The 13192-nt window shown below is 44.3% G+C and overlaps 2 protein-coding genes across 6 annotated transcripts in view; one reads left to right on the plus strand and one right to left on the minus strand.

The window, feature by feature from the left end:
- The window catches only part of STS (steroid sulfatase), a 437786-nt gene that overhangs the window by 107157 nt on the left and 317437 nt on the right, over positions 1-13192 (minus strand). For 4 of the 5 annotated variants that reach the window (XM_079123182.1, XM_079123183.1, XM_079123180.1 and 1 more), the window contains exon 2: positions 6950-7066. The gene's annotated coding sequence lies outside the window, so the exon portion shown is untranslated. The remainder of the gene's footprint in view (positions 1-6949; positions 7067-13192) is intronic. The other variant, XM_079123184.1, reaches the window with a different exon arrangement.
- The window catches only part of PUDP (pseudouridine 5'-phosphatase), a 205734-nt gene that overhangs the window by 101237 nt on the left and 91305 nt on the right, over positions 1-13192 (plus strand). The gene's annotated exons all lie outside the window — the stretch shown is intronic.

Raw genomic sequence — 13192 nt, forward strand, 5'->3', positions numbered from 1 at the left:
ATGGTGGAGAGGAGTTACAATGGCTGCAAGAATAATGAGGTCCAGGAGATGTAGTGCTCTAGGGAAGGGAGTTTGATGGGTCACAAAATACTCTGGAGTCACCGTTCTTGGCATGGACGCCAGAGACCTCCACTATAAGACCCTGAGCTAAGCAAATGTGCTGGCCAAGGTGCCAAGGCACCATTTTAATTCTGGAAGACTCATCCCCATCAGTCAACACACAACTAAAGCTAACCTTGGTTCCTCCCACTACCTAGCACTTTTTCACTTACTTTCATGCTTGGGCCAGTGGACATCCCCAGAAAGCAGAAGAAAGAAGGACCAAACCCTGGTCCTAGGGCCCTGGTTCTGCCCCTTGAAATGAGAATCTGACGTTGTCCATCACATCACCATGGCGGAGGAAGCTGAAGGGTGTTTTTACATCACCGACAGCACAGGACGAATCAAGATCTGAGAATCCACACTTACTGTTCAGAATTTCAAATTTTCTTGCAAGTCTTGTGAACATTTCTCTTAAGGGAATTATACCACAGTTATTGAGTCTTTTCTGCTGTTATCAAAGAGCCACAGCAACAAATATACTAGTTAATTAATAAATTCAAGGGACCAAGAAGGAAACTGGGGGTTGGAAACTCATTTTTGATATTCTTAAAAAGTGGAACCTTTAAAATAAACTATAGAACACTGTTATACAAAAAAAAAAAAAAAAAAATTAAAGTTCACAAAGTTCTCTAATACTACAAACGCACGGTTTCTGAATATGGAATCAAAATGACTTTGAGTTCTCATTATGATATTCAGTGTTATTAAATCTGCTTAACTTGCTTATCTTTTGCATTGGTACGGTAATGTCCTCAAAAGCTAAGGATATTATTAGGCAATTTCCTATTTCTAGCAAAGAGAAATGACCTTTGAAGATACATTTATTCTGGATTCAAAGTTTTGTTCTCAGAATAACTAGTTTAATGCTCATTTTAATCATTTATTATTTATTATTTCAATTTTTTTTGAACTGGAGATTGAGCCCAGGGGCACTCTACCAATGAGCTACCTTCCCAGCCATTTTTAATTTTTATTTTGAGACAGGGTCTTGCTAAGTTGCTCAGGCTGACCTTGAACTCCTCATCCTCTCATCTCAACTGGGATGTCTCATGTCAGCTGGGATGACAGGTGTGTGCCACCATGCCTGCCTGTTGCTCATTTTTAAAAGCAAAGAATGTAAGTGACTAAGCAAGGAATCAATGTCTGGTTATTTCAAATGCAAATGAACCATGGACTCATTCAACCCCCACCCAAATTGTTAGAAACTTAAAATAACAACTTAAACTCAATTGACTCTCCATTCGTCTCAAGTGAAATGATATACAACTAAGTAAGCATGCAAAATCCCCTCCGGCTCTACAAACAAAATGGAAAATATCTAAGGATTCCTGGACTCTAAAAATAGTCATGAAACTTAGAATATTTAAGGAAACAAAACAAAAAAACCCTCTGAGTTTTAAGCCATGAAATGAAAAGATTTTGAAAACCTGATACTAAATGGTGAATTTCCATTATGTCATCAAATTCAGAGTTTAATAAAAATAGAGATATAAAGTAGAAGAGATTTTAAAAAATTACCATATCAACCATATCAAAGGATGATTATTTTAAACCTAGAAGAATCTGCTCCTGAATTATGAGATCAACCTAATATATGACATTTTATTACTGCCTTCCAGCATTTTGTACTAAAATATGCTGAATAATTTGACGTGGCGGTGTAGATGGATCACTTCCTAATTAACTTCACATAAGATTATATTTTATATTTGAAAACTGTCCTGCAGATCCACTCCTAAAATGGAGGGCTCCCTCAGAACTTTGCAGAATGCACTCCTAAAATGGAGGATTTCCATAGAACTTTCCAGAAGGCAGTCCTAAAATGGAGAAATTGCACTGAGGTCACTTCTAAAATGGAAGATTTCCGCAGAATTTTCCATTGAGTCTATGCTACAGTGGAAGATTCAATAGAAATAGAAATAGAATCTCTTCGTAAACACAATCTCTCCCATGCAGGATAAATTAAGGAACGGATACACTTTTAAAATTATTGTCCTTAAGACTATTCAAGTACACACAGGAGAATACGGCAGAAGAAATATTATTTGTGGCTGCCAAGGATCAGAGAGTTTTGCTTCCATTCCAGAATCTTGGATAGGTAAATCGGAGATCATCTTTAACCAGCATTAGGCTTCTTCGTATTTGAGGATATGAATTCAAACGAAAAATGAGCAAGTTTGAGAAACTTCAGACTGTGTTAACCATCATTTTTTCCTTTGGTATCAGCTTTCCATGAAATCATATCAGAAAGAAATTTGAAAATTTTCTTCCTTGTTTTCATGATTGCTTGTTTGTTTTCCAACATAGTCTTCCTGTGTGGTTGAAATCCAAGAATATAATTTAACATCTACCGGGACCAGTGGTGGGGTCAGATGTGGGTCTTGAGAAGATGCCACCGGATGCTGGTGGTGGAGACCACCTGCTGGATGCAAAAAGACCGCGAGGTGGGTACACTGGCCGCCTGAGAGCTGGACACAGCTCAACCCCAGCACCCAAGGCTCAGATGGAGAGAAAAATATGCAGTTGATAGACAGCAAGAGATGGGACGCAAGAGGGCTTCGGATCTTTTGCATTAAAGATCTTTGAGTCTAAAAATAATTTGTTCCACATAATCCACGTGCCTCTTGCCTTTGTTCTTGGGGATGCTGTGAATCACATGGCAAGAAGGTGGAGGAGACAAGAATCCGTCACCCCAAAAAGACTCCTGCTGGGCATAAGGACTATTTTGAGAAAAAGCAGGAGAAGCTCAGAAGACAGTTAAAGTCACTCTTTTGTCAGGAAAATCGACACACATGAGGGAAGAGACCCTTCCGGATGAAGAAGACACTGACTTAAATCTGCGTTAGGCATGTTTTCCTTCTTATTTACACATTTCCTCCCTGTTTCCTGTTTTAGAGGACAATGGTATTTAATCGTGAATGCAAAGCTATCTTTATTTCTCATAGATTTTTTTAACTTGTTCTAATCAGTTATAGATGATGGTAGAAGGTGTTGATGCATTTTGATAAGTCATATAAAAAATGGAGGGCCATCTCTCATTTTTCCGATGGTACGTGTTGTAGGATCACATGGGTCATGCAGTCACACACGCACATGAGGTCATACCTTTTTGAGATTAACTTATGTTTTCCTGAGAATCTCCTGGGTATGCTTGAGGCGTACATGCTAATGAACTTCATTTGTTGTTTCATTATTAATCTCTCTTCTCACAATGGTCTGTCCTAGAACTCAGAAAATGTAGAGGAACATGATCTCTCCCTTCTCTCCTTCACTCCCTCCCCCTTCCTTCCTCTCAGTTTAAAGATGTTTTTATGAGTACATACATATTATGGTTTGGATAGGAGGTGTCCCCCTAAAGCTGATGTGTGAGACAATGCAAGAAAGTTCAGCGGTGAAATAATTGGGTTATGAGAGCTTAATCCACTAATCAGTGGATTAATCCACCTGAATAGACTGTAGGCAGGTGGGGTGTGGCTGGAGGAGCTGGGTCACTGGGGATATCCCTTGGGGACTATACCCTGTCCCTGGCTCCATGGGGTTTAGATCTGGTCCCTGGTGAGCCGAGCTCTCTCTGCTTCCTGGTGCCACATCCTGAGCTGCTCTCCTCCTCCAGGCCCTTCCGCCATTTTGTTCTGCCTCACCTTGGGCCAGAGCCATGGAGTCGGCCCACCATGGACTGAACCTCTGAAACCATGAGCCAAAATAAACTTTTCCTCCTCTAAAATTGTTCTTATCAGGCTTCATGGTTTTTCGGTTGTTTGCTGGTGCTGGGGATGAAACCAAAGACAGTGCACATGGAAGGCAAGCACTCTACCCCTGAGCTACATACACCCCAGTCCCTGTGATGTTTTATACCAAGAAAGATGCATGGATTCTGACCCTTCCCTTCCAACTCTTCAGCACAAGACTCCCACAATAAGGGCCCTTCCCTTTATAACCAGGTTACCATGATCAGCAATGTCAGCTGAACATGGATTCAATCAACTCGACTCCCAGACAGACCCCAAATAATGGTACCATTGTGTTTCCCCAATTCAGGATTCATTCAAAGACCCAGCATGATTATTCTATTTCTCGAGTCTTTTAAAATCTGGAACAGTTCTACAGTCATTCTTTGCAGAATGGCCAACACTGTTTGGGAAGACCCTGGGTCTCTGCCTTAAAATCACGTACTGTATCAGGTGTGCCTCGGAGGTCTCCCTGTGATCAGATTCAGGCTGAAGGGTCTTGGCAGGGACACGACACAGGTGCTCCCAAGTCCTTCCTATGAGTGCCCAGACAAATGAAGAGAGGACCAGAGGCCCGGCGCCGAGTACCACCCGGGAGTAAGTTCCTGGGTGCTCATTTTCCTCCTCACCAATTGGCTTCTATTTGATTTTCCTCCTTTATGTTTTTCTGAGACACAGCACAGTAATCAGCCTTCATTTCCGCGAATGGAATTCAGATACTGACTCTAAGATATGCTTCCTGTTAGGTGCATTTGTGAATCTCTTACCAGGGATTCACAGTCTACTTGGAAAAAACCTTTCACTGCCATTGAAAAATCAAAGAAAACAAAAAAACAAACAAACAAAAAAATTCTGAGTATCGTAGTGTATGTCTAAGGAGAATAAGCCAGGAAATTACCCACTGATTTATTCAAATAAAAGGAAAATTGTCATTGTGTTTTGATTTGTCATAAACCTATATTTTAATACCATTCAACCTACTTTTTTTTTTTTTTTAAGAGGGAAACAAATTAGAAAATCCAGAGACGAGGTAAAAGCATTTTCTTGATTATCTCTAAGTCTTCATCCACTTAAGCAGAGGGGAAAAATGTTTAATCCGTGGTGTTGGAGAAAGCTGAGTCCTGAATTTTGGAGCACATTAAAACACCCCATGAGAATGGCTTTATGTCGGGGAGATATAATGGGTATTGTTATTAGGTATTTAGGAGCGGATATTTTATTCTGTATACTGAAAGACTCCCACTCTCTATCCCGACATTAAGGAAGGATAATGAATGCTGTACTAGTTCATCATGAATTAATCATGAACCTTTTCAGCCACATATTTTTAATTAGCTACAGAGTCTGTCAATTTTTCAGGGTTCTTGCAGCTGGGTCTAAAGAATGTCAATCTCCTTTGGAGACTAAAATGACCATATATGTAAATGACCGTTTTATACACACACACACACACACACACACACACACACACAAATACATATCTCTGCAAAATTTACCGTTGTTTTCCAGATGGATAGAAATAAAATTACTTAGCAAGCACCAGAGGCTTTAAAAAGCTAGGTCAGAAATCAAAGCCGGCTCCTGTATTATCAACGAATTTAGGAAATAAATTACCCTTTAAGATATCCGAAAAGTTTTTGTTTCCAAAACAGAGCAAAGGAACAGGGGCTCCTTTCAAAGAACAAATTATTACAGGCCTCACAATGGCCAATGAAAGTGTTAAGCTGCTCAGCGTTAGGCATGAATAGAAACCGAAGCTGGAAGCTGCAGACGGATACCCCTTCCAGAAGGAGAATCCTCAGCTGTGGGCTTAGATTTAATAGGGGGGAAAAATATGCTAAAAGATCGTGCTCTTTTTGTTCCCTTTCATTCTTGTTCAAACAGATCCGTCCAACTAAAAGTGCACTGGGGATCCCAGGAAGAAGGAGATTGGACCAGTCTCCTGTCCCGCAGAACAGGGACGCCCGGCTTCAGCACTAGTGACCTGGTAGGGGGAATTCACCAATGGCTTGGCAGCACCCTGGCCTGCCCACCCCAACTCTGTGACACCCCAAAACATCTCCAGATGGGATGTTTTCCTGGTGGGAAAGAAAGAATGACCCATGACCAGTGACCCACGAACCCCCGGCCGCCTGGGGATCATTAAAATCACTCTTGGCTGGCAAGACTCATCCACAACTATCCCGATGCGCTCTCCTCTTTCTTCGTCCCTATTTCCACCGAGAACCAAATCGAGACCAGAGAGACCCAGTGTCTGGGTGGGAGGAGACCCCCAGGCCCGGGCTCCCCGACTGCAGGCCCGGTTCCATCTCCGGGAGCCTTTCCCTGCAGACTTGAACCTGACCCCTCTGAAACCATCCGCCTGCGCCATTCTCTGAGCCGGCACCCCTGGCCCAGGAGGCTCACCCTGAGGGCGGTGGACTCTATTCAAGGAGAGGCCCAAGGACTTGATTTCTGTCTATATTCGCAGTTCTGGGAATTGGCCCCAGGGCCTCGCGCAGGCGGGGTGAGCGCTTCGCCACTGAACTGCACCCCAGCCTTGATTTGTTATGGACGTGCGTCTGCGCTCGGGAGCTCCGGGGCTGCACCCAGAGCCTCGTGCGTGCCAAGCACAGGTGACCGCTGGAGACTCCGCCAGGTCTGCGGGTCTCATGCCACCCTGACCCTGCACACAGGAGCTTCCATCACACGAGTCACTGTCCTGCCTCTGCGGCACTGCCCGAGAGAAGCGGCGCACGCACCACGGGCTCGCCCTCTGCACCCGGACTCTGCCACCTTGCTGACCGGACCAGTCCCCCAAAGACCCAGGAGATACCCCACCGTGTCTCTTGCCACCCCTCTATTCACGTGCCAGGCCAGGGTCTTGCAGATGCCTGATGGTGCGCTGTGCGCCTCGCCCCAGGCAGCTTTATATCTGTTCCAAGGGTCCTCCCCTCTGGCAAGGGCGACCTTTCTTTGGAAAGTTCCTCTGAACAGAGAGCACTACGCATACCTTCCCCACGCTGTCCAGCACTGTACTGCCTACTGCAGAGACCGCACTCCAGGGGAGTAAAGCATTTACTGAGCACCAAGTGCTACGTTCAGAGGGAAGGAACTCCGCATGCAATCCTGTCACTCACCCGAGTATGGATTCCCCACGGTCTGGAGCGGTTGGCTGGCGGAAGAGCGAGAGGAAAGATCACCATGTGCTGCTGCTCAGCTCTCCGTGGCGATTAGCCAGGGGCACCGGGCTCACCCTGTGAATTCGTTCAAAAGAAGAAAAATCATGAACTGGACCACCGTGTGCTGAGGCGCTTAAATGAGATGAGCTCTTTCCTGCACAGAAGGTTCCTCTGCCTCAACTCTGCTCTCCACTCTGTCCCAACCGCCCACAGGCCTGGTCTTACAGCCCCTGCCTCCAAAAAGTGTCCCCCCAAAATCCATATAAAATCAGAGTCCACTATTGTTAACCATCATGTGACCTATCTTCCCTTTGATGGTAGAAGAATGTCATTACAAATAGGATGCTTACTTTACTGGACATTTTTATAAATTAACATGCACTACCATGCCGTCTTTGATTGATTCTATATACTGCATGTGCACGCATGAGACAGAGACAGAGACAGAGACAGAGATAGATCTACATAGCATCTAGATAGATAGACGGATGCATAGATAGATGGATGGATGGATGGATGGATGGATGGAAAGATGAATGGATGGATGGATGATGAATGGATAGATGGATGGATGGATGGATGGTAGATGATAGTGGATGGATGGATGAATGGATAATTAGTGGAAGGATGGATGAAGGGATAGATAATGGATGGATGGACGCATAGAAGATAGAAGGATGGATGGATGGATGGACAGATGAGAGATGGATAGATGGATGGATAGATGATAGAAAGATAGATGGATAGGTGGATGGATGGATGGATGAACAAACAGATGAGAGAGGATAGATAGATGGATAGATGGCAGAAAGGTCGATGGACAGATGGATAGATGATAGATAATAGAAAGATGGATGATGGATGGATGAATGGATGGACAGATAGAGAGCTAGCTCAACATTGTCAACATTGATCATTAGCCTCTAGCTGCAGGGATGACAGAGCAGTTGGGCAGGGTCCTGTCTTCTACCCACCCACCAAAACATCATCTGGTAAATCTGGGATTGCATAGAGGAAATGCAAACAGTGAGGTGATATTATGTGAATATATAAATATATGCAAATAAGACATATGGATACACGTTGTATTTTTCCCCACCTTTTCTCGTGGTGCTGGGGTGGACCCCAGAGCCCCATGCATGCTACTCAAGTGCTGTACCACTAAGCTACAGGCTAGCCTGTCTTCCACCAGATTAAAGGAGAAGGGTGCAGGAATCATAGCTCACTTTTTCTTACTTTGCCATAGCAAGCTCCCAGTAATTTGGGGGGGCATGCTGGGGACTGGACCAGGGCTGTGTGCATGTAAGCTTGACCTCCCGCCCCCATGAACATTTTCCCAAAGAGACGTGGAGTCACAAATGATGGCCCAGGAGACAAATCCATCCCATCCCCAGCTTCTGCAGTATGTTCTCAATCTTTCATGTTCCCACAGTCAAAGAAATAATATTTTGTGAGACGCACAACGTAAATGAAAGCCATATTTTGGTGTCTATCAATGAAAGGTATCAGAACAGTGACGTGCTTTCTGTGACACCTTATTCAAGGCTGCTTTGGGGCTACGGTCTCCAAGTTGGGTACTTGTGACGGAGACTGTGGCCCGAAAAGGTGGAAATATGTACTATCTGCCCTTTGCAGAAAAGGTTTTCTGACCTCTGATGCAGAGTCCCCCCCACACAAATCGAAAGAGAGTTCCAAAGAGATCTGAGAAGGCAGCTTTGAACTCCAGGAGGAACTTTTTTATTTAAAGACATGCCAGGCGTAGGAGCTGACCTTCAGACAGAAACAAGCCTATGTCTTCAACAATTCATTAGTGGATCCATCTATGGCCCAGGCTTTATGACGTACCATCCCGCTCCGTGAACCCTATCCACAAGGGAGCATCCTGTTAGAGAACAATTACGACGGCGTAGATGTTCCTAAATGTGGATCTCGTTCCATGGAAGTTACGATCCCAGCAACAATTTCTTAGGTTCAATCAGTAGCTTAGAAACATTCCTCCCCCATGCCAGAGATTTGGCATTTGAAACGGCAATCCATCTTCCAGTGTGGCTTTTCCGGTTAGATTCTTGCACAAATGGAACTGTGTGCTGTCGATGTTGATCTTTAGCTCCTCGCTGTTGAAAGATGCAGGCGCCGGGCAGGGTCCCGTCTTCTGCCCGAACACCGTGACATCAGTTGATGAGATTGGGATTCCACGGACGTGCAGTTGAACAATAGGGCGACCCTATCTTGTGAACCAAGGAAGATCCAAATATCATTTTCCCTTTGTCTGACTCACACCTTGTAGTCCCAGAAAGGAGGTGTTTGAAATAGCAGCGTGAGCCACGCTCAATTCTCTGTGCTTACCAGCCCAGTGAGGATCAAGAAGGAGAGACACATCTCTCCGGATTAAGTCCCAGTGTCGGGCACAGTGGGGTTGCTACTAAGAACAGAAAATTACGGAATGAGAACAGCACAATGGAAAATCTCCAGTTCTACCATCACAGGACAATTTTCAAAATGGTAGCATCAGAGGGATTCTCTCCCTGGTGCGATTTTACCCCACAGGGGGCATGAGACAAATGTCTCCAAACATTTTAAATTGTCACCCCTGGGTGAGTGCTAATAGCCTCCACTGGGTAGAGGCTGAGAGTATTGGTAAACGTCCTATGATACAAAGGAGTCATGCGATCGACCACCATCACAAAGAATCACCCAGCCCGGCGCTCAGCAAAGACAGAGCTGGTAGCAAATGTCCTCGGTGCCTTAGACTTAGGAACTGTGCTTTAGATTGTTGATCTCATATTCATTTACAGGATGTAACGCAGACAGATAAAGCGGGGGGCAGTGGGGACTGGCATGCCCTTCATTCAAACAATGACATGGAGTGACTCTGGTGTTCTTCCTCTGATAACATATAACAAGTTATAGGAAAATAAGACTCTCTAGATAGAATGGACAATCCAAAGTAGTGTCCCCAAATCAGAAGATTGAAGACTATTGAAAGCCTAAGAGGTCTGTGGGAGGAGGAACTGACGTTTGGGTTAGTGTGTGGGCTCAAAATGGCGGGCACGCCTCACTATTCCTCTCGGCCTGGTTAGCCATAATTTTCAGAGCTCATTCGAGACACAAAAGCCCCGGCGATCAAATAATCTCTGTAATTTGATCTTTTTATTTGTTCACCAAACACAGCAAGAGGGGATGTGAGGCCAGGTCTGGTCTCGGTGCCCAGGTCTCCGCTGTTGGCTGACACCGTGGGCTCTCTGTATGGGCAGGTTCTCCATCGGTGCATGGAAGCCAGTCAGGAAGAGAGAACCGCATCTGTACAGAATGCACACAGACTCTCTTCACTCTTTCCACAACCTGCCTGGCGTCTAGGGGTTACTGAAAGCATAGGAGAGGATACGTGTAGGTTTTGTGCAAACACGACACCTTCTCAAATAAAGGACCTGGGTGTCCTTGGATTTTGGTCTCTGCAGCGAGTGTGGGAGCCATTTCGCCACGGATGCTTGAAACGACTACTCCGTGTTTTGTCAATAAAAGAGTTGAAGACTCTCCATAAGTAGGAACAAGAAGAGAACACAAAGCATATTCATTCGCAGTAGCCCTGTGCGACCAGGTCTTATGGAAGTCTGACTGTGGTCTGCCTTCAAGAGCCCTCTTCTTTGAAGAAGATGTATGGGAAGATGGCAACCTAATAGAACAGCAGACTCTTGAACTTTTGGTGGAGTGGACGGCCATTGGTTGACCAATCGCCCCAACTCATCTGGGACTGATGAATTTTCAAACTTTTGTCGTCCGAGGCAAATTGGAAGGAGGCTGGTAACCTATATCCTCATGAAAGTTTCCAGAATAGTCCACGTAAAACCAAACCCTTTGGTGAATATGCGGAAGACAGACTGAAATAAAATTGCAAAAGGAAATGGAAATATGTTGAAGAATTGCATGGAGACCAACTTTGATGAACGAGTGGTGTGAATTAAGATCTCAGGGGAGGCTAGACAGCTCCCTCCCACTGTGGTGGGTCCTTTGGATGCCCAAATAATGGCTCAACCAAGTTTGTCTTTGGAAACTGTCCTTTGGCAAAGAAAGTTGCTTTCCCTTCCTTAGTCCAGTGATAATGGTTGGTCTCAAAACCTGTCTTTCTTGCCTCAAGGTGGGACCACTGGAGCTTCCCAGCTCCAGAGCTGTCTCTGAAGTGGGCTGCGTTCCTCGTTGGGCCGTGCAAACAGCTCAACTCCCCATGAGCCTCATCCATCTTTCCCTACTCTCCATCCACGTGTGGATCCCAAGAAAGCATCCCACAGTGAACTCCCAGGCACAGACGCAACCTCACAGTCTTCTGCCTGGACTCAACCCAAGAATCACTCATGAAATAACAAAAGTTAGTCCTGAACACAGATACGGTGCAGAAGAAATAGCATCCTTGGACCACTAAACTACAATCCTAGAGAAATCCCAACAAAGGCTGGGGATGGAAGTCCTCAAGGTCATGAAAGTCAAAGGGTGCCTCAATACTTTGGGAAAATGCAAGAGTTTTGGGGACTGGAAAAAGCCAACATGTATGATGATGGAAATATGGATTCCATATGTCCACTGGTTATCATGAGAAGAAGAAGAATCTCTTGACTAGTATTTTGAGTAGTCCAATGAGCAGCATAAGCCGGCAGGCAAGCTGGGCTAAGAGAAAGCCATTAAATAATAGAATTTCTTGCATTCTTTTCTTACTATAGAATTTATGGAAATGTACTGTTTGCTAATCTCTTCCTCATTGGGAATCTAGTCTTCTGACCAATGCATTCAGAATTCCATAAAGAGCAGATATACATGTTCAGCCACTCTATATTTGCTATGTATTGATTATGCATGAAAATAACAGTAATGGTGCCTCTGATGGAACTATGAACCAATTCCATAGAACAGGAGTCACCACAGATGGCCGCCATCTGCTTTTGTCAATAAAGTTTTATTAGAAAACACCCTTGTCCATTCCTTTCTATCTGGTCTATGGGGACTTTTATGCAATTGCAGACTTGATTGCAGTACAATCTACGAAGTCAAAAAGTCCATGCAGAATATGTTTTTCTACTCTTGATCTCTTATTCCTGTGGCCAATGATCCTCCATTAATGGAAGTATTTGAAAGTGTCCTTTTTCACACTAATATTTTGTCCCTAGAAAATCTGATCTCTGAACATCATTCCAAGGTCAAGTACACACAACGTCAGAGTTCTGCTGGCTCTGATGCAATCTCTTCTCAAAGGTCAGGAACATAATGCATACGGCAGGCAGGTATCACAGTATTTAGATTCTACTGAATTGGCTATGTCTGATGTTTGACAGATGTCGAAAGAGAAAGTACCCAGGTCCACCATTGCACAATTTTAAATACCAGTGTATTACTACATCAATGCACTTGAAAGGGACGATTATACCACTTGCTACCCTCGTGTATGCTGCTGGGTGGGGAGGGGTACATTCAATCATTCTCTGCAGAAGCAAAAAATACATTTGACCACTAAATCCTGATCCCCACCTGCTGAGGGTATGCTGTGACATACAGGAAAGGCACATTATCTTTCCAAAACCCACCAGCTCTAAGACCTTTAGACAAGAAATTCTGGATATCTGTCAATATTCAGAGGGCATCCAAGAATCAACTCCATGTGGCAGTTCCCTTGGTCCACACAGTGGAGACTTGTTCTTGCACAAGGGAGATGGCTCTACTTCCAGGTCACAGTGGAAATTGCTGGATTTTCAGGACAGGAGCTCGACTATAAAATAGCACTTGATGCCCTTAACGTACCTGAATTCAAATTTGCGGCAGAAAACCAATGGTTTAGATCATCTAGCCATGTTAACGCTGACCCCATAGGGAAAAGAATTCCCAGCACACAGACTCTCTGTTGCCATCCCTGGCCTTGTCCACAGATGATGTGTGCCCATGGATTTGTCCTGTGCTGGCTGAGGAACTAAGGCTGCTCTGGATTTGCTCGAGATGGAAGAGTGTTAATTGCCTTTGTCTTAGGTTAAGGGTGTTAACACCTTTCAAAGGGTCACTTGGTGATTTGATATTTCAAAACATGTATGGAAGGCTACTGGTATCCTGGTATCATCTGCTTATTCTTTTTATGTTAATTTTTGGTTTTTTTTTTTTAGATACATGTGACACTAGAATGTATTTTGGCATATTATACATACATGGAGTGTGACTTACTCGAAT

The sequence above is a fragment of the Sciurus vulgaris genome (assembly GCF_902686455.1).
Source record: "Sciurus vulgaris genome assembly, chromosome: X".
Classification (NCBI taxonomy): Eukaryota; Metazoa; Chordata; class Mammalia; order Rodentia; family Sciuridae; genus Sciurus; species Sciurus vulgaris.